Source organism: Mustela nivalis (assembly GCF_964662115.1).
Source record: "Mustela nivalis genome assembly, chromosome: 6".
NCBI classification, from domain to species: Eukaryota; Metazoa; Chordata; class Mammalia; order Carnivora; family Mustelidae; genus Mustela; species Mustela nivalis.
In genome coordinates, this window is record NC_139025.1 from 59390136 (window position 1) to 59416868 (window position 26733).

The window sequence follows — 26733 nt, forward strand, 5'->3', positions numbered from 1 at the left end:
TGCTCACTCTCTCAAACAAATACATAGATAAAATCTTAAAAACAAAGAAAAAGAAAAACACTTTGGAGTTATTTCTAAAAATAATTAGGCAATTTAAAACAATAAACTAGAACTTATAGAAATGAAAGATATAATCATTAAAATTAAAGAGTGAATGATAAATTAACAGAATAATATACACATGGAGGAAACTAGTAAACTAGAAAAGGCACTTGAAGAAATTATCCAGAATACATTTCAGAAAGACAAAGAGATAGAAAATAAGAGATTTTAGAGATAGAGAGTAGAGTGAAAAGATTTAAAATACATTTAATCAAATTTTCTGAAAGAGAGGAAAGTAAAAGTAGAGACAATACTTGAAAATGGCTGATGGGGCGCCTGGGTGGCTCAGTGGGTTAAGCCGCTGCCTTCGGCTCAGGTCATGATCTCAGGGTCGTGGGATCGAGTCCCGCATCGGGCTCTCTGCTCAGCAGGGAGCCTGCTTCCCTCTCTCTCTCTCTCTCTGCCTGCCTCTCCATCTACTTGTGATTTCTCTCTGTTAAATAAATAAATAAAATCTTTAAAAAAAAAAAAAAAAAAAAGAAAATGGCTGAGAATTTCCAGAAGTGATGAAAAGTACCAATCCATAGTATCATTTTTTCTATTGCTGTGTAAATGATTTCCAGAAATTTCAAGGTTAATGCAAAACAAATTTGTTATCGCACAGTTGCTATGGATCTGGGCACTTAGTTGGATCTTTGGCTCAGGGACTCACAAGGCTCCAAACAAGGTGCTGTCCAGGTCCAGGATGTCATCTAAAGCTCAGGATCCTCTTCCAGGCACAGTGGTGTTGGCACAGTTCCTTTCCTTGCAGCTATAGGAGTAATATATAGTTGACCTTGAACAACACAAGTTTGAACTGTGCAGGTCCACTTATATGTGGAATTTTACAACACAGGACTGTAAGTGTATTTTCTCAATAACATTTTTATCTAGTTTATTTTATTGTAAGATTACAGTATATGGTATATAAAACATACCAACTATGTACTAGTTGACTGTTTATGTGATCATTAAGGCTCTTGTCAACAGTAGGTTATTGGTAGATAAGTTTTAAGGGAGTCAAAAATTAAATTCAGAATTCAAAAATTAAATTCATATGCCCCTAACTCCCACATCCTGAGTATATTGTTTATCTTTCGTCCTAGGAGGCAATGTTCAGGTCCTTGCCATTGGCAGTTCATATATACTTGTTTGCTTCCTCAAGGCCAGCAGGAAAATCCCCCTCACTTTGAATCCTTCTTTCTGAGAAGTCTTGGACTTCCTGCTAAATGGCTCACCTGATTAGGTCAGGCCCACCCAGGATAATCTTTTTGATTAACTCAAAGTCCACTGAGTAGAGGTTTAAATTACATTTCCAAAATCCCTTCATCTTTGTTATCTGGCATAACCTCATCATGGAAGTAAAATCCCACCAGATTCATAAATCACCCCAAGTCACCTCCATACTCAAATGGTAAGGATTATGCAAGGCATGTTTTTCAGAGGACAGGAATCTTGAGGACTATCTTAGAATTATGCCTACTACATGCAGATTCAAGAATCCAAATAAATCTCATGAGGGATAAATTAAAATGAATCTACACACATCAGCAAGATTGCAAATCTTTAATGACGAAGAAGAGATTTTAAAAGTGGCCATAGAAAAAAGAGAGATTAACTTCAGAGAGACAGCAGTTGGACTAAGAGTTGATGTTGTAACAGCAGCAATGGAATGCAGAAAAAGCATTATGATATAATCAATATGTTAAGATAAATCAGTGTCACTCTGTAATTATATGACCAGTGAAAATATGTTTCAAAAATAGAGTGAAATAAAAGCATTTTCAGATAAATAAGAACCAAGAATGTTTCGCCAGCACTACAACAAAAGGAATTTTAAAGCAGAAGAAAGTCATGCCAGATGGAAAACTGAGATGGAAGAAGAATGATGAAGAACAAATTAGTAACTGAATAAATCTAAGCAAATATTAACCTTATAAAAAACAATGACTTTGAAGTAAAAAAAAAAAAAAAGTATCTATACTTGGTAGCATAATTTATTGAACAAATGCTGCAAATGTGTTTTAAGGTTTAAGGGGGGGTGAAAGTATTTATTACTATTAAAGTTTGACAAATTAATTTTGTGTGTTTTACAAAATGTAAAGGGTAAGCAGAGAAAAAAATATAATGTACAGTTTCTGAACTAGTAGAGGAAACAAAAAAATGGTTACAGTACTTATTCAATGTAAAAGAAAAGAAAAAGGAGGTAAAAAGTTGTCAGAAAAATAAAGAATGATAACACATTTTGAAAGCCAAAAATGTCAGTATTATTATACTCAATATAAATGAACTAAATGCTGTAACTAAAAGATAAATATGGTTAAACTAAATGATAAAACAAATGTAATTATATTCTACTTATGGAAGACATCTAAAATCAGACAAAAACAAAAAGTTGCAAGTAAAAGAATGAAAAGGACAAACTCAGGCCAATAATAATCAAAAGAAAGTTTGTTGAATATTAATATGAGACAAAATAAACAATTTGGCCAAAAACTTACTAGAAATAAAGAAGGTTACTTCATAATTATAAAAGGATAAAACTATCAAAAATATACTATTTTAAATTTGTATACAATCAATAATACATAAAGAATAATAGAAATTTTAAAGTTAGCTCTTTCAGAGAATGAGAAAATAAGCAGACAAAAAAAATCACTATGGATATATGATTTCAGCATGACCTAATAGACATCTTTGGAAAAATGCACTCCACAATTGTGAAACAGTTACACATTTTTTCCAAGTACATGAGGAACATTTAGAAACAAGTAACCATTTAATGGGCAAGAAAACCAGTGTTTAAAATTTTTGAAGAATTAATGTTTCACCTCATTCTTGGACAAGAATGCAATTAAGCTAGAAACAAATAATAATAAGATAATCAGAAAAGTTCTATGGGCTTGAAAATCGAAAAAACACACTTCTAATGACATGGTTCAAAGAAATAATCATTCAGAAATCAGAAAACATTTAGGTGTGGAAAAAGTTCATATTATCTTTTGGAGCAAAACTAAAGAAGTTCTTAGAAAGATCTAGCTTTAGATGAACATAGTTGAAAAGAAAAAGGAGCTGAAGAATAAATAGCTAATTATTTAAATAGTTCTCAAAAAGAAAAGGAAGAGCAAAGTAAATAAAAATGTAGAAGGAAATACATAACAAAGAAGACAGCAGAAATTAACAGAAAAAAAGTTACAAAAGTAAAGAAACAAAGGTGAAAGCTGAATTTCTGATAATGCCAATTAACTTGACAAACCTCTAGGGAGACTAATTTTTTTTTCCAAAGAGCAGGTTAGGAAAGAAATATTAGGGATAGCAAAACGTTATGACTACAGATTCTGTAGACTCGAAGAGGAAAATGAAAGTTTCATGAATAATTTTATGTGAATAAATTTGAAAATTCAGATTAGTACAGATTCCAGAAAACTAAACTAAAATATTTGAAAAGTGGGAAACTTGGTTGTTCCGTTAATGATTAGAGAAATTGAAATCTGCCCACAAAGAATAATAAGCTTATATAAGTTTTCTAGTGAGTTGTGATACAAATAATTCCAAACTTATATGAACTTCTCCAGAGAAAAGAAAGAACACTCCCTAATTCATTTTATGAGGCAAGTATAATGTTTATATCAAATCCTGTTGAGGACAGCAAATGAAAGGAAAAGTGCATGTCAATGTCCATTCACACAATAGATGCTACATTCAAGTAACATACTGACACATTCAACCACCAAAATATAAAAATATTAATACATAAGATATTAATATATAATATGTAAATATTAATATATAACTCGGGTGTATCTAAATACAATTATATTTCAACATCATGCAATTAATATAACCTTTGTTTACAGCTTGAAAAAAGAAAATAAATTGATCCACCTAATAGATGCTGGAAAATTATAATTATTTACAGATCCTATGATTGTATACACAGGTTATCAAAAATAACCTGAGATAAATTATTAAATTTTGTAGGTGAATTTATCAAGGTTATTAGATACAGAGTCAGTTTATAAAAATCAATTGTATTTCTATATTTCAGAATAAAACAAAGAAAATTTTAATATAGCATACAAATACCAATAGGAAGAAATACAAGTGCAAAGCCTCTACATAGAAAATTATGTTGCAAAAACTTATTGAGAAGTTAAAGGATACCTAAAAAAGTAGCCAAGATGCTCTTGAATAAAAACAAAGTAGAGACAGGGCGCCTGGGTGTTTCAGTGGGTTAAAGCCCCTGCTTTCGGCTCAGGTCATGATCCTAAAGTCCTGGGATGGAGTTCCACATGGGGCTTTCTGCTCAGCGGGGAGCCTGCTTCCCTTCCTCTCTCTCTGCCTGCCTCTCTGCCTACTGGTGATCTCTGTTTGTCAAATAAATAAAATAAAAATTTTATTTTTCTTTTAAAACAAAATTTTTCTTTAAAAACAAAAAACAAAAACAAAGTAGAGGACTTGTCACTCATCTAGTCTGTATAAAATTATATTCAAGGTTATATGTTTTTGGTGCAAGGGTAGATAAACAGATAAAAAAATAATAAAACAGAGCCTAGAAATAGACTCACATATGTATGAATATTTGGTGGAAAAATGAGATGATGTTGCAGACAAGTGGATAAAAAATGGATTTTACTGTATATTATTTTGGACAATTGGTTATCCACATGAGAGAGGGATGGAGGAAGAAAGTGGATCCTTACTTACCTCGTAACCACTGCCCCACACACATAGAGAGAAAAATCAGCTCTAAGTAGATTTAAAACCTAAAGTGAAAGTCAAAAGTACAAAACTTTTAGAATAAAATAAGAGAAAATTGTTGCAGACTTTAGGGTAAGAAATTTTAACAAGCCACAAAATGCCCAAACTGTAGGCCAATAATAATAATAATGGAATAATCAACCATATTAAAGAATTTCTGTTCACCAAAAGACATTATAAAAAGAGTAAAAATACAAGACATAGAATAGGAAGAAGATATTTTTAATTACTATAACCAAAAGAAAGAAGTTCCATATACAAGTTAAAATTAAGATATATTCACACCATGAAACAGCAGTGAAAATGAATGAACTGTAGCTGTATGCACGACACAAACAAATCCCCCAAACAAAAAAATCAAGTCAGAGAACAATCTATGCAGCAAGTTTCAACCTACCCTCTAGAAATCTGTGAAGAGCCCTGGACTATGTTTAATACAAAGGGCAAGATGGTGGTGGATGAGGAGGGAATGTGGTTGGGAAAGAACATAGAGGGGACACCTAAGGTGCTGACAAGCGCTCCTTTTCTTGTCCTGGTTGAGGAATAAATGGGTCATCTCTACATCCACAAATATACCTACACAATTAATGTACTTCCTTAAATGGGTATGATAAGTTGCTTTCATTCCAATGCAGAATTTCCCATTTTCTTCAGGTTTTGGAAAATATGTAAGCAAGCCATTTAATTTTAAAAAGGTAATCTCTAAATCTAGAAGGGGGGTGAGACAAGACTATTCAAATATAAATGACTTTGAATGGTCTTTCTATCCAGTAGTTCTTTACAAATAACTCATTTGTCTTAATGTTTGGGTTGATGTCCTATGGGCGTATTTTCTTAGTTGCTTAACTAAGTTCAATTATTGTTACTGAATAGTGAGAAAAGTTATAGAATGTAAAACTTGAAGGAGTATTGAGGAGCTAAGATTCTAACTGAAATTTCTACTAATTTTTTTCTTTAAATATGTGACAAACATTTTTTGGAAGGATTTCCAGCTTGATGGTAAGGGGAGGGGTGACACACTCATAATGCACATATTCATGAGCCCCTTGAGGGCAAGAGAATATCTTTTTCATCTTTGTAGCCTTAGAATCTAGCAAAGAGCTGGGGAGCTTGCAAGGCTGGAGGCTCTGTGGGTTAAGCCTCCGCCTCTTGGTTTCAGCTCAGGTCATGATCTGAGGGTCCTGGGATCCAGCCCCGTCAGGCTCCCTGGTCAGTGGGGAGTCTGCTTGTCTTCTTCTCTTTGCCTCTGCACCTGCTTTCATGCACACGTGTGCGTAGTCTCTCTTTCTCTCTCAAATAATTAAACAAATCTTTTTTTTTAAAAAAGAGAACCTAGCAAAGACTCTAATACTTTACAAAGGAATAAATATGACCTTTGTTAAGTGTATGTGTACATAAATAAGAAAATCTCTGTGTGTCTATATGTATTTACATACATATACACAATGGAGTATGCAAGTATAACATGAATGCTTCATACAGGCCACCAACCCGGTTAAATTCTTCAGTTGCATTGATTCCTCTGGTCAAAGGACGAAGTACCTTTAAGGACAGGTAATATTATTAATCGCCTTTCTGCAAGTGAGGCCCCTGAGTCAGAGCCAAAATACAAACCCAGTCAGTTCACACAAGAGCAATGCTCTTGCCCACTACACTATACTATAATTACTCTAATAAAATAATAAAGGTGAAAATGGTAATGCAATTCAGTTTAATTCAATTCACCCAACATTTATGGCACATTAGTATTGGCCAAGTGCTGTGTTTAGCTCCAAAAACACAAAAATAAACAGAGATGTCTTTTCCTAAGACTGGCCACCTTACATTCTTCTGGAAACTTGCTATCCCACCTCCAACCCCCACCCAACATTAGATCAGATCCCAGTTGCCTTTTGCCTAAGAGGAGAAAGTGCTTAAAAAATCTAAGCAGAAGCCCAGCTCTGAAGTGAGACTTTGTGTTTCAGCTCTTACCCCATACCCATGTTTACGCACACTGTACTTTCACCTAAATAAAACAAGTAACAATTCAGTACATTTTAGGGGAAAAAATGCTCAAATTGTTTAAGATTGACTGTCTTCAACAAAATATATAGAACAATGATTTATTTTGCTTTTATCACTTGTTAATTGGGAAATGTGTCATATTAGGACCTCCCTTTTTCCAGCTGCATTTGTTTTGTTAAGACCCCTGGGCAAAAAGAAATCTCTGGAAAGACTAAGATCTGGGATGTTCAGCAAGGCAGGCTCAGACACTGGGACGAAAACAAAGACATGTTTACAGAAGTGGAACACAAAATCAGAGCCAAGATTAACAAAAGGAAGTTGAAGTATAGGTCTAATGTATTCATTTCCCATTGCTTCTGTAACAAATTACTGTAAATTTAGTAGCTTTAAACAATAAAGATTTATTATCTTCTAGTTCTGGAGGTTAAAGGTGTTGTTGGCAGGTCTCCTTCTGCAGAGAATAAGGAGAGTCTGCTTCCTGTCCTTTCTCATTCCTTTTCTTTGCTTTTTTTTTCTTTTTCTTTTTCTTTTTTAAGATTTCATTTACTTATTTGAGGGAGAGCGAGTACAAGCAGGGGGGGTGGCGGAGAGAGAGGCAGAAGCAGACTCCCCACTGAGCAGGGAGCCCTATATGGGCTTTAATTCCAGGACCCTGCAATTATGATATGAGCCAAAGGCAGATGCTTAACTGACTGAGCCACTCTGGTATTCCCATTTACTTATTTTTAAAAAGATTTATTTATTTGAGAGAGAGACAGAGCACAAGTGGGAGGAGGGGCAGAAGGGGAGCCCGATCAGGAATGATCCTAGGACCTTGGGATGATGACCTGAGCTGAAGGTAGATGCTTAACCAACTGAGCCACCCAGGCGCCCTGTCTTTTCTCACTTCTCTGTAGACCCCTGTGAGGACATTATGGCCACCTGGATAAATGAGGATAATCTTCCCATCTCACAATCCTTAACGCCATTTATAACCCCTTTTGCCATACAAGGTGACATATTTACAGGTTCTGGAAATTAGTATTCGGACATCTGTGCCTGTTACTCTTATCTTCTGCATAAAGATTTATGACTACATTCCTGACACCTGTCCCAACGAGGGCTAGGACAAGTCCTAGGAATGAGTGGGCCTGAGCAGGACGAGGGGTCAGAGGGCCTACAGGGGGATGGGACAGAGAAAAAAGAAGTAGGCTTCAGAGACCAAACAAAATTCAATGAGTATAGGGTCGCCGCCTGGGTGGCTCAGTTGGTTGAGTGTCAGACTTTTGGTTTCGGCTCAGGTCATGATCTCGGGGTCCTGATATCAAGCCCTAGGTCGGGCTCCATGCTCAGTGGGGTCGGCTTCAGGTTCTCTCCCTCTCTCCCTGCCCCTCCCCACAGTTGAATTCTCTCTCTCTCTCTCTCAAAGAGATAAATAAATCTTAAAAAAAAAAAAAAAAAAACTCCAATGAGTATAAAAGAATGACATCTTGCCTTTTGCAAAGACATGGATGGAGTTAGAGTGTATAATGCTAAGCAAAATAAGTCAGTCAGAGAAAGATAAATACCATATGATTTCACTCATATGTGGGATTTAAGAAACAAAACCGACGAATATATGGGAAGTGGGGGAAAAGGAGAGAGGGAGAGACTCTTACCTATAAGAGACTCTTAAGGACAGAGAACAAACTGAGTGTTGATGGGAGGGATGGGTGTGAAGGAGGGCACTTGGTGGTTTAGAAGACAGGATGTTATACGTAAGTGATGAATCACTGACTTCTACTCCTGAAGCCAATATTTTATGTATAACTATATTGATTAACTAAAATTTAAATAAAAACAAAGAAATAAAACAAAACCAAAAAACCCAAATGAGTATAGCTACAAATTTAGTATTGAATTTCTTTTACCCTCCAGCTTGCTAAAAAGGGTTCTACTCTATTAACTTTTTAAATAAAATTTTATGAAGTCATTTTTACCATCTAGCCAATAAATACTGACATTCAGTTTGCGGTATAGTGGAAAAAATGGGTTTGGGATCATACAGACATGTTTTTGAGTCTCAGTTCTTATATTTCTACTTATCATCATGAGCGTTATATATACTCTGTCAGTCTCGGTTTCCTCTTTTGCAAATTGGTGATAATTTCTGCCTCCTAGGATTGTTCTGAGGATTAAATGTAATAACTATGGAAAGTGTTTACTTAGCGCACTGTCTGGTGTATAACAGGCATATAGTTTCTGCCTTTCTTTCTTTGAAGCACATGGACCTTCTTTATTCTTCTTTTTCTTCTTCTTTCTGGCAGGAAATCACATTTTAGAAACTGCCTGAATATTGATTATGAGTCATGAAGTTCCATTTTTCTTTTTTTCTTGCAAAGACATTTTTTTAAAAAGTGGGTAAGTTTATAAATTCTATTTATTTGAACTTTTATTTTACCTCTGCATTCAGAGAAGTTTTAATTCCAAAACTATTACTGCAAACCACCTGATAAATGGAAGTTTGAGCCTAGTTAGTTTGAATCCAGGATACATGCTTCCTTTTTAAATTCTTTGAAGGGTTTTATTTATTTCTCTGAGAGAGAGTGCAGAGCAGAGCGAGAGAGATGGGGTGGGGTGTGGTGGTGGTGGAGGGGGAGATGTAGGGGGAGGCATGAGCTGAGAGGAGGGGCAGAGGAAGAGGGAGAAGCAGATTTCCCCACTGACAAGGGAGCCCAATGGAGGGTTGATCTCAGGACCCTGGGATCATGACCTAAGCTGAAGACGGATGCTTAACAGATTGAGTCATCCAGGTGCCCCTAACTAAAATCAATTTCTAGCATTCAGATGGTGGAAAGACCAGATTTTAATAACTATAATGATAACTTTTGCAGTTCATTTTTATAACACATTTTTATTTCTTCAAAGAATCCCTTGGGAAATACACCAACAACTTCCCATAGGCCAGTTGTTTGACTAGTGTAAATGTCTTCCATATTCCCAGTGGTCTGGTTGATCTGTTATTTCCAAAAACCTTTGTGTTTTGCCTTTGCTTGAACAAACCAAAGCTGTCTTGTAAATAAAATGTATGTTCACACTAAAGCTCTCAGCAACCTTCTTAAGATTTTCATCTTAAAAAGAAAAACCTTCTTAGAGACCTTAATCTTTAATATTGGCTCTAGCAACTTAACAACTGATGTTTTGGAAATAAAATTATGAAATCTAAGTCAGTCAATAACAGATAGCCAACTTGAGTCTACTTTTGGTCCAGAGTTCACAGTCAGCAATGAATATTGTTGCAGAATCCTGGAGCCTTTTAGGGGATCCATTGATCTTTATTGTAATATAAATAATGACTATCACATGTTGGGCACTGCTATTGATCTTACTGGATTTTGAACGGCATGCTCTCTGAGTGTCTATATTCTCCTTCTTTGACTCTTCAGGAAAAGCACAGACATAATCCTGTATAAAATGATCAGGGTTTGATAGGTCTGAATGGACTTCTGCTTTTTCTGAAATGAATATACCTCTGCTTTGCTGACTCAAATGGTAGGAGCATTGCTGTATGTTAAAAACTGCTCCTTGGATTGGAGAAAATTAGCAATGCAATTTCTTTTGCTAAATCCTTTCCCTGGGTCATTAAAATTATGAAATTTAGTTCAGCTGAGAGGTAAATAAGAGTCTTTGGTGGGACTCCCCCATCATAGAAGATTACACAGTATATAAAGAGTTCCCAAATGCTCTTCATTGAGACAGATGGTAAAACTATGCAACGTAAGCTGCAACGTGTCCATTTGTAATACTTAAACATCTGAACAGTGATTGATGGAGCTTCTTTAGCAATGCAGTCATTTCATCAAAACTCTTGTTCTTTAGTGTGGCTAAGAGTAGAGAGACACCTCATTTTGCCATATGTTTGGGCCCCCTTACATTGTCAATAACACCACACTCCAATGCAAGTTCTCTATGTTGTTTTACCGCAAAATGAAATGAATGTCTCACAGCATGTGAATCCTAAGAAGAGTAATTCAGATCATCAAAATTTTCAGTGGGCCCCAAAGCAGCCATTTGAGGTCTGCTCAAGTTTTGTTGCGGAGGTTGAATTCAATTGTTTGCCAAGACTATTTGAAAATGAATTTATACTGCCAGCTGCTGTCCAGCTTTTATTGCCAAATAAAACACATTACCTTATTATAACTAAAAATTGACATAAATAACTTCTCCCTTTCTCCTGTAGCCTACCCAATAGTGGGGCCCCCAAAAAGAATGAGTTAGAACAAGAAGTCAAAGGGAAAAAGAAGGTAAAGATCAGGATGTTGTGCAAAATTTGGGGGTAGAAAATCATCATATACAGTCAGAGAATCAAGCCAAATCTAATCTTTGTTTTTGTTGTGAAAAAATTATTTGTAATGGAGATATATATATATACACATATATATATGTGTATATATATATATCTGCTTTATCATAGAAAGTTAAAGTTAAAAGGATAGCCCTCATAATGGCTACTCAGTGATCTGTATAACCTTTGGAGAAGTTGATCTGGTCCATCAAGAAAAGGTGGGCTAGCTGACTTAAAAGAAAACTTATTGTTTGGTTTTGTTTTCTTTTGTTTTTACAGCATAGTCCAGTCTGGCCCTGAGTCTTACAGGATGAGAAACTAAATTTTGTTCACACTAGTGCTCAGAGGTGGATTGATAGTAACCAACATTGCAAGATGATGGTGTGAGCCCAGAACACTTACATTTGGAAGGCCAGCTTATCTTTCTCCAGAACCAGAATTATGTGGAAAATAAAATTATAATCATAATGCCAATTTCTTCATTAAAAATGATTAATAGCTATTACAGGGACAAAAAAAAATTCTCAAAAATTTTAATTTTCTCTCTAGTGGAGGAAAAGCATTGGAAGCCTATTAATTATTTATATTAGTTAGAGTACAGGTTAATATATTGCATCATAAGATCTGTCAAAAATCCAGGAACAGTAAAGAATAAAACCAAATCACTAAAATAGTAAGAGTTTATTGTGTACAGAAGAACCGTTCACCAGTTGGGAGTCTTCCAAAGCGGAGGTGAAGTTCAGAGGAATGATGTTATAAGATGGCTTACGAAGTGAAATTGAGGAAGTTATTTAAACTTTATAATGATTGATTATTACAGTGTGGGTTTCCAGATGGCAGGGAGCTAGTTAAAAGTGATTATCTTGGGGCGCCTGGGTGGCTCAGTGGGTTAAGCCTCTGCCTTCGGCTCAGGTCATGATCTTAGGATCCTGGGATCGAGCCCCTCATCGGACTCTCTGCTTAGCAGGGAGCCTGCTTCCTTTCCTCTCTCTCTGCCTGCCTCTCTGCCTGCTTCTGAGCTGTCTGTCAAAATAATAAATAAAATCTTTTAAAAAATTTTAAAAAAATAATAAAATTTTTTTAAAAAGTGTTTATCTTACACCATTTCAGGATGATAACTGAAGTTTTTATTTTATGATTATCAGAGGCATGTACAAGAAGTAATCTAAATTTAGTTTCATTTACGTTCATGAAATAATCTGGATTTAGCTTTGTTGACATGGCTTGAATAGCTTTATCTCCTTGAGGGATTTTCAAGTCCCGATCTCCATTTTATTTTATTTTAACAGACCCCAGAATACCATGGCTTTCACATAATGATCCGGGACGAAGAAGCTACCCAGCTCGAGGAGGCCATCTAGGGATCAGGAGTCTGTCTGTGGTAGCATTCCGTTATCTCTTGGTGCTGCGTTTATCTACCTCTTTGGAGCTTCTCAACCCATTTACATCCTCCAGCCTCAAGCAAGAAATAGAATGTGGGGGAGAGGTGAGGGTTACCTCTTTTTTTTAAAACATGACAAGAAATTTCACACAGTACCCTGCTCATGTCCCATTGCCCTGAACATTATGACAAGATCACCCCTAGTTGCACAAGCAGCTAGAAAATGTAGTCTTTAAGGAAGTGGCTGTGTGTCCAGTTAAAACTTGGCTGTAGAGCCGAGGTGAGGGCTCTGTCATTAAAAGAACAATTAGCAGTCTGGCAGAGTATGGTGTCTGAACAAGCCTGTGGAGTTGAATTAAATGCTTAGTAGAATCCGCTATAACAGGTTAGAGTACTCAGTCTCCTTCTTTCCTCATAGGCCTGTGAAGCCGCCTTCGACAGGAAATGGGTATAATATAAAAACATCAGTAATGGTAATTGTACCTGCCTCTTGAGGTTATTATGGGGATTAATCCTCAGGTCTCAGATATTCTTCTAGAAAATCTTCCAGGGACATTTTCCTTCTTTAGGTTCCTTATAGCACCTTGTATACTTTTTCAATCATAACATCCATCATACACCTTTAAAATCACTTTTTTATCTACCTCTGCCATTAGACTACTAAGTCCTGTAAGAACAGGGATTTTGTTTGTTTCTTTCTCAGTGCTTGACACATTATATAGACTCAAGCATTAGTTAGCCGACTGAGCCACCGACCGAAATACTAGCCTGGCCCACTAAGGTGCTTGCAGGGGAAAGGGAGACACATTCCTGAGCAGCCAAAGGCAGCAGAAGGGCCCAAGATACGCGTTAGAGAGAACAGGATGCGGAAAGTTTTTCAAAGAGTACAGCACATCCACTTCACAAACTTGATCAGCAGCACCATGAATGTAAATAAGTCCAAAGAAAGAAGAGAATCTTCAAGCTGATTCACATTAGGAAGAATCAGAAAATCGTTGGGCTCAGTCAGCGATCACAGCTGATTTGCATAGGTGACCCCAGTCCTTTTACTGAGAGCAGACTGAAGGCTAGTTTTATCCCCTCCCTCATCACCTCAGGAAATTCTGGCTCTAGGCGAGCCCCACCACAATTCTAGGAAGAGCTTTGCAAATCTTTTCCTTGGGTTTATGAATTATGCAAGACAATCTTAGGATGGGCCTCTGAATGGCTGTGTGTCACTCAGGCAGACTGGTTTTGCATCCTCAAGGAGGGAAAATATGACTGTGAACTGTATTCATAAATATTCAGGAGACGCATCGCTGTGGAGCCTGGCTGGCATGGCTGTGGCTTGGCATATGGGCCGTCAGGTATAAAACGAGTGATAGGACACCCGTAGTGGGCATTGCTGTGCTGTTCAGTATTTTAAAAAGTTCCTTGCCCCTCAGAGTTCCTAGAGAGGTGAGAGGTCCCACAGACATATTTTCCCATCCCCTTCTCCAACATCAAATAGAACTCCGAGTTTTGAAGAGAAGATGGCAGTTTTATCCCATCCTCTCAAGAACTTCCCATGGGAAGAAATTAACAGGGAGGCAGATTTCAGGGAAACATATGGAGATTTTTTACCACCCTCGGAGCTGTCTAAAATGAGAGGAGTAAACTAACTGCCTCATAAATACTGAAATTTGTTTCACTTTCAGCCGGACAGAAGAAATCAGATCTCAGTTTTCAGCAGTGATTTGGGATGGACGGAACGTGATGACCTCTAAGTTCTATTCTGATTATCCAATTCTATGATGTAACTTTTTCTTGATGACTCAGAATGATCGTACTGTACAATGATGCAGTGAGGTCCCCAGGGTCTGTGGGGTGAGTTCAGCTGCCGTTTCCTACAACGTGTTGCTCCAGGCCACGGTGCTTTTGTCCTTGGTTTGTATCTACCCTCAACCCTGTCCATCCCCCAGACCAGTCGGTTATCACGCTGCCTCATCTGAGCTGAAACGTTTGGCAGACAAGAAGCAAATCTGCTTTTGGTACATAAGACAAGGCTTTTTCTTAAGAATTCCATTCAATGACACTTTGGTGATACTCGATGAAGATTTGGTGAATGAAAGATGAGTGATTTCTTAGGAAAGAATGCTACTCTTTATTTACTGCTGTTGAGAAAGAATCCCTGCCCCAGGCGTTCACCCAAAACCCAAACCACAAAGATTTCTTGACCTTCTCTGAGGAAAACACCTTGCATTCCTGCTGTGGCTGGAAATTTCAGCTGTTGTTTCCCTGTCTTTCAAATGCTTACTGATCAGTGAAGCCTCCATTTAAATATTATCTCCTGTGTGAAACCTTTTTTTATTATTTTATTATTAACTACTTCTCTTGTGCTTTTTTTAGAATTTTACACATATTTTTATTATATAACTTTTAACATTTTATCATAATTATTTGATTCTGTTTATTTCCCTGGTTGACTCTGAGATTCTTGAGTATAGATTATCTTAACCCACCCCTGTGTGATGCCTGGCATATCGTAGATGCTAGGTAGACACTGGTAGCTGGATAACCGAGTGAGGCAAATTAATGTGTCCTCTTCCAGCCGAGAAAAGCACATGGCTTTAATGCATTCATCTCAAGAGGCATTTTTGCCTACTTTCTAATTCCTAATTCTGTTTTAGATCTAAAAATCTGATGTCTGAAATAATGGGTCAAACTGTCCTATAGTGAGGGTACTTAGAGATACACACACACCCCCTCAAGAACTTTTATTCAAATTTAAATCTTTTGTATTTTGACAAAACATTTACTATTGCTTTAAGAATCAAGTTTCTATAAGATAAATGTGTTGTAACAAAAGCCAATTCTTTTACTTTATTTGAAACGACCAAAGACTTGTACAAGGTGTGGTCTAGAGAGAACTTCATGCTTCAAATTTGAAAGAATATGCAACTATAGAAGAGACTCATCCACAGTGTAATGGGTTGTTGGGCCCATTGCTATGTGGACCACCATGTGGACCTGCAGTCAGGGATGCAGAGACTGCCTCTTCCCGTCGTCCCTGTCATCAAAGCATTTCTAATACAATGGCCAAAAAGCATCCCAAGCCTCGGTTCTTAAAAAAACAGGTATGAGTTGGATTGTGTATAGACTTTGATATTGATAAAGAAAAAAAAAATGAGAGAATGGGAGCTGGAGGCCCAAACCTTAAAAATAATTATTAGTTCTATTAATTAATGGCATCTGCTTCCATGTAATCAATGTAGCTATGTGACTGTGAGTTTCTACCATTTTCTTGCCTTACTGATTCATTGCTGGGAATTTTTTGAAACGAAGTATTGCTGGCAGTTCTTTCTCAGTGGGTAGGAGAAGCAGATAGTAGCAGCTTTTCGTCATCATCCCGCCCTTCCTGGCTCTTGCCTCTATCACCTCAAACCGTCTTCCTCAGCCAAGAAAGTTCTGCCCTCTGGACCTTGTCTTAGTATCTGAGGACACTCATTACTGAAAAGTGATTCCATGTCACTTAGGCCAATGGAAGAATTTGACAAGAAAACAGAACTTTATATAAGCTACTCATTCCTAACCATGGATTTATAGCAACACAAGAAATTTCCACTTAATATCAGAGAACCGTTTTCAAAACAAAAACCATTAAAATTTGGTCTGTTCTTTTTAAATTCAACTTTTAGAGCATAATTTAGAAAAAGAAATAGTGGCTTTTTGGATAAGAACAAGACATTTCTAAAGATATTTAAATACTTGTAAAGCAACAATCAATGTTCTATAAGAAAAGGAACTTCTTACCATCTTGCCTTTGAGTAATCTCAAGTCATTTGAGATGGAAAGATAATATATTGTATAGATTAAAGGTAGTATTTTAAACTTTTTAGTTTATAAAATGATTTATTAGAAAATTTGTAAATCAATTCATTGGAGCTCAGAATAATTTTTTTCCAAGTAGATAATATTTGACATGGGCTTGGTCCACAGGTCTACCCACAGAATAAATGTTAAAGCTGTAGATGAATCCCATTAGGAACCCAAGCACTGCCAACATTATGATCCCCTTACACATGTTCATGATAATGTTGCCTATTTTAAGTGACGTGAAATTTATCTACTTTCAACAATCAAAATAACCCTGTAAATTTTCTGACTGAAAACATTTTAGATAAGTATATCCGAAGGAAAGATGGTTTCTTTTCATTTTTGTGCCCCAGCTGTGCTGATGCCTTCAGTGGGGCTTAGTCAGCCTATGGCGTGATCAAGCACTGAGCACTCATACATAACAATGTGTTAGATAAAAATGGATTCTCGGTTGCACATTGGGATGCCTGGTGCCTCTCTCCTTCACAATGTGAGACAAGGTCTGTTCCAGACTGTGGCCTTGCACATTCTTGAAGGTTCAAGTTCTTGGCTGTGTTCCACTGACCTGGAACAGGGGCACCACAGGGAGAGGATCTGAGGGGAGAAGAGAAGAAGCATTGCCATGGGGAGAGAATGACAAAACCCGGAAGGATGGGGTCAGATCGTTTTTTACACTTAGAACAGTCAGACCCTCTAAAGCTCCTTGTTGAGTATTTTTCAGAGATGGCACATTAGAGAGGTTTTCTCTTCCTTAATATTTTCCAGTTTCCCTCCACGGCCCATCTCTCAAATCATGTATTTTCCTTGGTTGCCAATAGATATTAAGCCAAAGTAGAGAAGAAGGAGCAGTAGAAGGAGGGAAGAAGTGAAGCTGGGAGAGGATGTCAGACTGAAAGCGTAGTCTATAGCAGGAGGCAAGGAGCATGTTTTGTGATGGTGGAAAAAGAAGTCCCTGGATGATAAAAGAGAATAAGTGAGAGGACTAGGTGATCAGAGATTACCTCTGGGTACTGCTAGAGTAACTCTCCCTCTGCTCTGCAAGGATTAAAGATCAAGGACCATATTCTCAGCACTTAAATGAAGTGATGATCATGCAGGGTTGCATATCTGGGTGAGGGTTGACATCTTTTATCCTGATCACACTAAACTAGAAGCTATGGGATATCGTGCCAGGATCAGCTGCATCCCAAAGTCAATTCCTAGTCCTGACCCCACTGGACTTATCAGTACTCTGGGACAAAAATAATCATTCTTGCAATACTTTGCAATACTGTGTTCACTTTGCTTCCCGTCTACTTCACATCCTGGGCGTCCTCCTATCCTACTAGCTGCACTTCTCAGTCTCATTTGTTAGTGGTGGGAATACTCAGATCCTGAACTTCTTACCTATTCATTCACTCTGCTGGTAATTCTGTTCGATCTCGGGCTGACGACACCCAAATGTCTATCTTTAGCCTGTACCTCTTTGAACTTCAGCCCCTTACATCCACCTAGAAACTCAACAGTTGCACTTGGCTATCTAAATAGCATCTCAAATCTCACCAGAACTGAACTCCTGGTCACTCTATACACAGCTAAAACCTCCACTTCTAGCAGATGTCCTCATTACAGTGAATGCCAACTGCATTTCTATTAGTCAGGCCATGCTGGGTGATGCTGCAACTTGCATATTTTGCTGGCTTCCAATAACAAAGTTTGTTTCTTGCTGTATATCATCATTATATCTCTTCAGATATAATCCACATTGGCTTTGCTCCAGAAACCAAACTAGCAGAGCAGCCTTTAGCTGGAGCCTTGCTGGCTTTGTAGCTGAAGAGAAAGTGACATGCATGCCAAATGCTAGCTCTCAAAGCTCCTGCATACTTATTATCGGTCAAACAAGTCACATGGCCTCCCAGTTTCAATCAGACAAAGGTGCGGTATTCTTCCACAGGAAGGAACTCTGCATTGAAGGAAACAGAAATAATTGGTAAATAGTAGAACAACCTGCCGTACTACTCCACGAGTCTCATAGTTAATCCAGCTAAAACTTGTGGCTCTTCTCTTTTTTCATAAGTCTAGTCCATCAATAAATTAACCAGTCAGTAACTATTTACCAGTCCCAGCATTCTGGCTCAAACCACCATTTCCAGTCTCCTTACTGGTCTTCCTGCTTCTGCCTTGTTGTTCTAGTCTATTCTCCATGTAGTGTCCAACAAAAGGGATCATTTTAAACCCAAGTCAGATCATCTTAAACCCAAGTCAGATACTATAGGACAATAACATATAGAATAATGTCTGGGCGTCTGCTCAAATCCTTCCACTGGATCTCCAACTCAGAGTAAGAGCTAAAATCTTTTGAATAACCTTTCAAATCTTCCCAAAATGTGATCTTCCCATCTGACTCCACTGCCCTCTGCATCCTCTCTGCCTTACTCTTCCAACCACATGGACTCTTCTACCTTCAAATATACTAAGTACATTCTAGCCCCAGGACCTTTGTAGTTGCCATTTCCTCTTCCTAGAACTCGCATCTCCCAGATACCCACATGGTTTACTCCCTTCTCTTCTTCAAGAGCTCACTCATATGTCACTTTCTCAGTGAGTCTGTACCTGGCCAAGTTACTTAGAATTTCATCCCCAACCCCTTACCATGGCTCTCCTACTTTCCCTTTTTGCTTTACATGTGTCTCTAGCACTCAGGCCCATGTAACTTTTTGGTGAATTTTTATTATCTCACTCCACTAGAATACACAGTCCTGGACTGCATGGATTTTTGTCTGTTTTATTCATTACTATAGGACATAACATATAGAATATTGTCTGGGCCAGTTGGCACTTCATAAATATTTATTTAAAAAATAGATTAATAAATGACACAAACCATAGAAAGATTTGAAGAACTCAAACATAAAAAAAAGATGTAACTTAAAAGTCTGGAGAAAAATATGGTAAACAATAAAATTGAACAGTCTCTCTCTTGCTCACACACACACATGAGAAACTTTGGGATATCTGCAGCAGACATTTACTGGACTAATGGTTAAGATACCTGAGAGTCAGCCTCAGCTTTGCCCACTAACACCCTGTCTGATTTTGTTTAAGTCTCTGGCTCATTATCGGTGTATTGGGGGTTGGACAAAACTGTACCATCTCTTAAAAGCCCTTATCACTCTTCCACAAGAGGGATTCCTATTTCTTGGTTGAGCCAACAGAATTTTGCTGGATGATTAAACAGTCCATAGGCAATGATTGCCAAATGGAGTAGAATGGACTCAGCGACTGGACAGTGGATCCCATTATGAGTCTTTGAAAGGAGACAAAATCCTTAACCTGTAGATGCAGAGCCCCCTGCAGATGTCAAACTGCTATTTCCCTATTTATAATTTCTACATGTAAAGTCTTATCCCTATTCTAAATATATAGCAGCAGCACAATAAAGCAATGTTATTCAAAATGGATTTAAGCAAATAGTCACAATACCCCTAATTTGACCACTAGATTCATTCACTAGAGTACTTTGGCAACTGCTTTAAGCCGATTCCAAAAAAAAAAAAAAAAAAAAAAAAAAAAAAGTTCCTACTCTGGAGATCATTGCACGACTCCAGTATAGTCCAAAATCTTTATTACAAGCTCATTACCTTTTATGAATCACAAAACCCTTCTGAAATTCAAACCAGAATGAGGCATGAGGATGGCTTGCTTTTCTGATGAAATATTTCTGTGTTAGCTATGGAAGCTAACATTAATGGAGCATTTCTTTTGTGTGGGTTCCATGTCAGCCAGAACCTAATGGACCTCGAGAGATAGGCAGACATTATTTTTACTTCTATTTTGTACGTGAGTATTTGAGTCACTTGTTATAAGCAAGTGGCAGAGCTGGGATTTTACCCAAGTCCCTGTGACTAAATATAATTATACAACAGAGGGAAGAAATGCTGGTCATTTTCTTCAGTTCATTTCTTGGTTTTCCCACTGATGTTCCACAACAAGTAGGCTTCTTAGCCCTCAGAACCTTGGAGCCTGACTCTGCCCCCCTGACCCCCTTGGCATGCCTTCTACCTGTAGACTGGAAATGTTGCTAAATGATGGGCATTCATTAACTAGTGCGGGCTCCTTAATGACCCATCTCCATTCTCTATTACCTTTTGAGGTAATAAAATGTATTCTCCCTTTCCAGGGAGGCTGTGAGAAATTGAGATCCCTTCATTCTCATAGATTCATAGGAAATCCCTGCCATTTGAAGCAGTTTCCACCAGAGTGGAAATTGGTGTCTCTTGGTTTGGGCCCTCCCAGTACTCTTCTGATTCTTAGGTCAAGAAAGATCTGTTCAAAGGGCTTACTTTTATTACAATTACAAAACACATTACCTGGTTTTGAGACTGGTCTGTGTGACTGAGTCCTGATGTTGGTAGGTTAGCAGCCAAGGGGAGACTTCAGATTGGTGAAAGTTAACCTGAGGGTGAACACAGCACAGAGACTCTGGCACTATCAATTGTCGCACTTAAATAATGTCAAAGCAGTTCATAAACTGTATTTATAATGTTTAATTCAACATACCTCAATAAACAGAAATATAACTAAAATTTAGCTATGAAAATCTTTAGTTATATTTAAAAATCTTAAAGTATGTTTCCTTATTTAATGGTAAGACATATGAGTCATCATCGTACAAAATTAGTCATGACTGAAAGACTAGCTTTGAATAATTATATTCATGACAAAAATAATGATATTACCATAATATAAATCTGCTCAGTAAAGGGCATGTATTCACATAATTTTATAGAGCAGGGAAATCAGTGGTGCAGTAGATGTTTCTCAGCTACTCCCTCAAAAAAGGAATATTATTTTTCTTAAATGACTTCAACATTAGAAGATTCAGACCTAATGATAGCCTTTCACTTTGAATTTTGCTCCCAGGGAAAAACGTCTCTTGACATATATTATTTATATTACCTCAGACATTTGGACATACTTTTACTTTACATTAACTATGGTTAATACAAATAACTGCCAAGTTCAGATTGAGATCATCAGTGCTTGCTTTGATGATTTTCATTGTTTATGTTAAAGGATCATACTAATTTTCAGTAAATATTGACATTTGGTCACATTATTCTAATTTGCAGTGGTTTCATATAATAATGTATAAGTTACTAATATTAACAGTTTACCCATTTTTAAAGTTTAATTAGAATACCATGGGATGTACATAGGATACGAAAACACACTAAAGCACGCATATACAGTGTTGTGATTTTGGAGTCAGAGAAACCTGTATGAAAATCCTTTAGACACTAATTTGCTGCCTGAACTCATAGAGCCTGGTAGTCATCGTAAAATATAAACACTGGTCTCACATCCCTAGGGTACAGAGTAAGGTCAACTGTCAATGAGGTCACCACAGGTCCTCTTGCTCAGAATCTTTTTCATAACAAGAATTTTAGGAGGACTCTCTTCCTTCTTCACCAAGTCACTTTTTATTGGTCTTCTAACCTCTTTTTGAGTCTATTTCAGCACCAAGAGTACAGTAATACTGATGAAATGTGAAGAGATTGTGCGTCTTTCTGCTTGAAATCCATCCATCCATTCACCCACATATCTAGTTAGTCTTTATCCTATTATCTTTGGCCATTTCAGTGGTTTGATTTATCATTCAGCTGCATAGTTTGATATTATTTAATATGTTATATATTCAAGGAGAAGTACAATTCATAAGATAAGGAGACAAAAATTAAAAAGACATTTTTCTATTCTTTACAATTTAAAGAAAAACTATATTGGATGAGAAAGCTTGCACCTGCATTAATCATTTTGTGGTGTTTCAAGTTTTTAGATTTAGATATAACTATCTAAAATTAAATAAGCCTATGCCTGCATCACAATTTTTTTTTAAAATACAACACAAGTCATTTCAAAATGGACTTTTGCCCATCATGTACTAGTAATTCTGGCTTTATCATATTATAAAAAGTCCACATATGATGAGATATTCTTGTAGTAGTGCTGACATGGACACAGATGCTTAATGTTTGTTAGATTGTCCATGCACTTGTTTGTCACTACAAAAGGCTGTGCTGGAGTCTCTAGTATGATCTTTATTCTCTCATTCCAGTGTTAAGAGGTTTGCTCATATGTCCTAGACCTAGTCTAAAGGGAGACAGGACCCTGGATTGCCAAAATCACTAAAAGGAAACATATGCTTTGGATTTCAACATATAATACCAAGCAAATTTAGAAAACAATGCACTAAAAACTATTTTGCACTGTGATAATATTTTAAAAAAACACACAAGGAAAAAAAAAACAACCTTTAGAGCAATCAGATTCTCATATCCTCAGTGCACTTAAAACATACATAAAAATTAATTTATTCTCTTGTCCTTTTCACCAAAGAAGCTGTTTCCAAGAAGAAGTTATTTATTTTACCATAAACCCCAGCAAAATATGCAGACTTTAAACAATCCAGTAATTTTTACTTCAGAAAGTAACACAAGGCTGAATTCTGGAGGAGTCCAGAGCATATTCCCCAGGATAGAGCTTAGTTTCCTCCTACCCAGCTGATATCAAGAACGGGTCCAAGGCCCCCTGATGGGCACGATTACAGAGATGGGTCTTCCTTCTTTCCATGCTCTTCTTTCTTCCTCAGTAACGTTGCTGCAGAATCATGCTAGGATAGAATCGCATAGATTCAGATACAAACAACTCACCAAAAAGTTGAATTTGTTGAGATTGCCAGAGATATGCCCCTTAATAAAAGAACATAAATCTTAAATAAAAACAGAGCTTTTCAAACATAGTAAACTCCCAGAAACATCTGGAATTCTTGTGAAAAAAACACACTCCGAAACCCCTCTCTTGAAGATTTTGATTGAGCAGAACTTGGGTGGGGTCAAGGAAATCAGGTGACTGAAAATTCACCAAACTCTGAACACATTGACCTAAAGAATGACTCTTTAATTATAGACTTCAGGCTTCACTGAGTAAGTCAAAGCCGTTATCAGGTAGTGGTGATGGTTTTAAAATTGTTTCCTCCAGGGAATCTGGGAACTAGATTAGCATGTTTTGTAATTTCAATACAAAATAACTACAACAGATCATCTGGCTTTCAAAAGATCTGGCTTCCAGTTTCCTACTTTAGCCAGTTTTGTAATCAGCAGATAATAAATGGTGGACCTTTCACAGAAAGCTAGTAGTTCCTGCCCCCTTAAAATTAAATGTAGCTACGAGCATTAAAATAACTTCTATTTAAGACCATTTTATATACCAGTTAGAAGCTAGCCCCTGGTGTTTAATAAAACATTTCAAAAGAAACCTGTGCTGGAATTCAACATCTTAATTTCCAAAATAGAGAATAAGGATGGAAATAAAAATGATGATTATAGAAGCAAATTGAGTGTGACATAGAACAGTGTAGAGTCAGGAAATAATAGCTGGGAAGGATTTTTACTAAAGAACTTTGGCTTATTTTCCTGTTCTGAAATTTGGGACAATGGATTTAACCTTCATGTCATGAACTGTAGGTGACAGAGTGACTTTCCCTTCAACATTCATCAAATATTAAATGAGTTTGGCCTTCTGTGAGACCCAGGGAGTTGTGTATAAGAGGACTATTCCATTTTACATTCATAGTTTTAAGAACTTTAAAGAAATAAGTCGTAAAGAAAATCCAAAAATGGCGTGTCATTATTTTTTTTGTTTACATGCTCCAAGAAATTTAGAATTAGAAAATACGTCCCATTCAACTCTCCTACAAGAGATATAGCTTAGTAAGACTTGCAGTTTTATTATTCAATATTATTGTTGTTTTATGACCATAAACTTCATCATGAGAATAAAATAACATTCAGATTGTTCTTCAATATATATATAAATATATATAAATACAAAGATGTATTTGTTCTGAACTGGCTGCCAATTAACTTTGTGAGTTTGGGCAAGTGGCTTTGCCTCTCCAGATTATAGCTTCCTTGTCTGTGAAATGAAACGGTCAGATTAAACTATTTTTAATGTCCCTTTTGGCCATAACATGAGTATCTTGGAAAAGAGTATCTTGATCTGACTCCTGGTATGGTCAAGATCTTTGGGGCGCCTGGGTGGTTCAGTCTGTTAAGCATCTACCTTTAGCTCAGGTCCTGATCCTCAGGGTCCTGGTATGGAGCCCCGCATCAGGCTCCCTACTCAGTGGGGAGTCTGATTCTCCCTCTCTCCCTGCTGCTCCCGCATGCTGTGTGCACACATGCTCTCACTTTCTCTCTCTCTCTCTCTCTCTCTCTCTCTCTCAAATAAATAAATAAAATCTTAAAGGAAGAAAAGATGGTCAGCAGTGAGTGTTGTTTATAGAAGTTGTATGAAGAAGAGTTTATGCATCATACCCAAACGCACTACATTACCTGGCTGGGTAACATTTTACGACAGCTTTAGGGGCAATGGCAAACACTTTGCAGGACTCAACTTAGCTCATTTAAACCTCACAACAAAATTAGAAAGTAGATGCCGTTAATATTGTCCTTTCCATTTTATAGATAAAGACTTTGAAGCACAGAGAGGTTATGCAGCAAGCCCTGAGTCACCAGCTAATAAGTGGCATAGCTAAGATTTGGATCCAGACAGCCAGTTTCTAAAGAATGTGTGCGCTTACCCTCTATTCTGTATCACTTCTCTGCTAGATTGTATGAAGAACACTCATTGAAGATCTCATTGCTAAAGCTGCGCTGAGCATGTGCTACGGCTGGGACTGGCTGAGACACGGATGTGGGATCAATACATTTATTGAGAAGATAAACCAGGGTTACTAATCAGATCTGAAGAAACAGAAGTACAAAGTCTGTTGCAGTAAACCACACTGACAGTGACACCGGGCACGGCCACACTGCGGCCAGAAAGCTGTCAGGGGCCCTGTCCAGCCTGTGAATAGCGAGCCCCTGATCCCTCCAACCAATTCTGATGATGCCTCCAATCTCGTATCCCTCCAGGGTCCCGAATCCATGGCTGCATCTGTAAAATAGACCAAGACCATGGAAAATGCTGTCATTTTGACGAACTTATAAATCAAACACAGTATGTTTATGATTACTTTTTTACTTTTTTCAAAGGCTCAGGCTAATTTATGTAACAGCATTGACAGTGAGCAGCCCAGTATTGGGCTCACTTCTTGGAATTCTTTTCATGTTTCACTATGAAATATATTTGAGGCTTACTTTTGGATTCTGTGTGTCCATATTTAATGCTAAGGGTCTTTCTCTTTTTTCCAATGATTTTTATTAGGAATGAGTGTTCAATTTTACTGAATATTCTTTTTGGCAGTTATTGATATTGATATATCTTTTTTTTTCTAATTACTTTAATATTAATATTTAATGAGCATTTCTGTTATGGAGACATACTTACATTTCACAACAAACCATGTAGGGCTGCTTTAAAATACACACTAAAGAATATTATTACAGTTTTGTAAATACAAAAAAAAAATTAACTTAATCCTACCAAACAAAATTGTACTAAGCTACAGTATAGCAGAAACCAATGAGGCAATTTTAGAATCATCTGGAAAAGGAATACCAGTACATACCCCTTTCTTTCTCTGTCTGGCACAGGTTCATTTCTCAGTAAGTATCTCCCTAATCAACTGTACCTAAATTCAAAATAAAATAAAATGAAAAGGTTTGCTCTTCGGAGACCTTAACTAACAGAACATCAGTTTAGAAGGTTGCCTCTCTACACGGGAAGATTCAAGATGTGAAAAGGAAGAGCTCATAACTATAAAAGCTCATTTTTGAAGAGAGATAGACTGGTGTAAAGAGAAAACTAGGTTCCCCCTCAGTTCAGCATTATGTTTTTTGTAAAATGAATTCCTTTCTTAAAGCTTCTTTGCTCCCAGAAAACAGGTGAAATATGGAAGCTATTGGCTCTGGGCAAGATTTAAATTCTTATCAGGCCTCTGGGTGGCTCAGTTGGTTAAGCATTTGCCTTCGGCTCAGGTCATGATCCGGGGGTCCTGGGATCGATCCCCTCATTGAGATCACTGCTCAGTGGGGGTCTGCTTCTGCCTCCTCTGCTGTCTCCCTGCTTGTGATCACCTTCACCCTCTCTCCTGCTATCAAATAAATATATAAAATCTTTTAAAAAAAATACTGGATTCTTGTCTTTTCTTTTTATGGTTTCTAGAGCCTGGACACAACAGACAGCAGAATGGGAGTACTTGCTTTCTTTATGGAAGATTAAGTGATTTTTAATGATTTAGAAGTTGGAATGCTTCCTCCGAGAAATCCAGGCCTGGCTGTAAGACAAGATGTACCTCCTTCATAAAGAGAGAGCAGAGCACTAAGCTCAAAAATATGGGTTTAGGACTTAGAAGACTGGTTCTGCTGCTAACTAGCTATGGGAC

At 37.2% G+C, this 26733-nt stretch overlaps 2 long non-coding RNA genes across 2 annotated transcripts; one reads left to right on the plus strand and one right to left on the minus strand.

Moving 5' to 3' along the window:
- Nucleotides 1-4786: 4786 nt before the first annotated feature.
- On the minus strand, nt 4787-20837 carry LOC309868223. Its single transcript, XR_014313582.1, has 3 exons — nt 20714-20837; nt 18228-18306; nt 4787-4847 (listed from the first exon to the last, which is right to left on the minus strand). It is a non-coding gene; the product is annotated as an uncharacterized lncRNA (long non-coding RNA).
- On the plus strand, nt 14349-26733 carry LOC309868222. Its single transcript, XR_014313581.1, has 3 exons — nt 14349-14435; nt 25016-25406; nt 26514-26733. It is a non-coding gene; the product is annotated as an uncharacterized lncRNA (long non-coding RNA).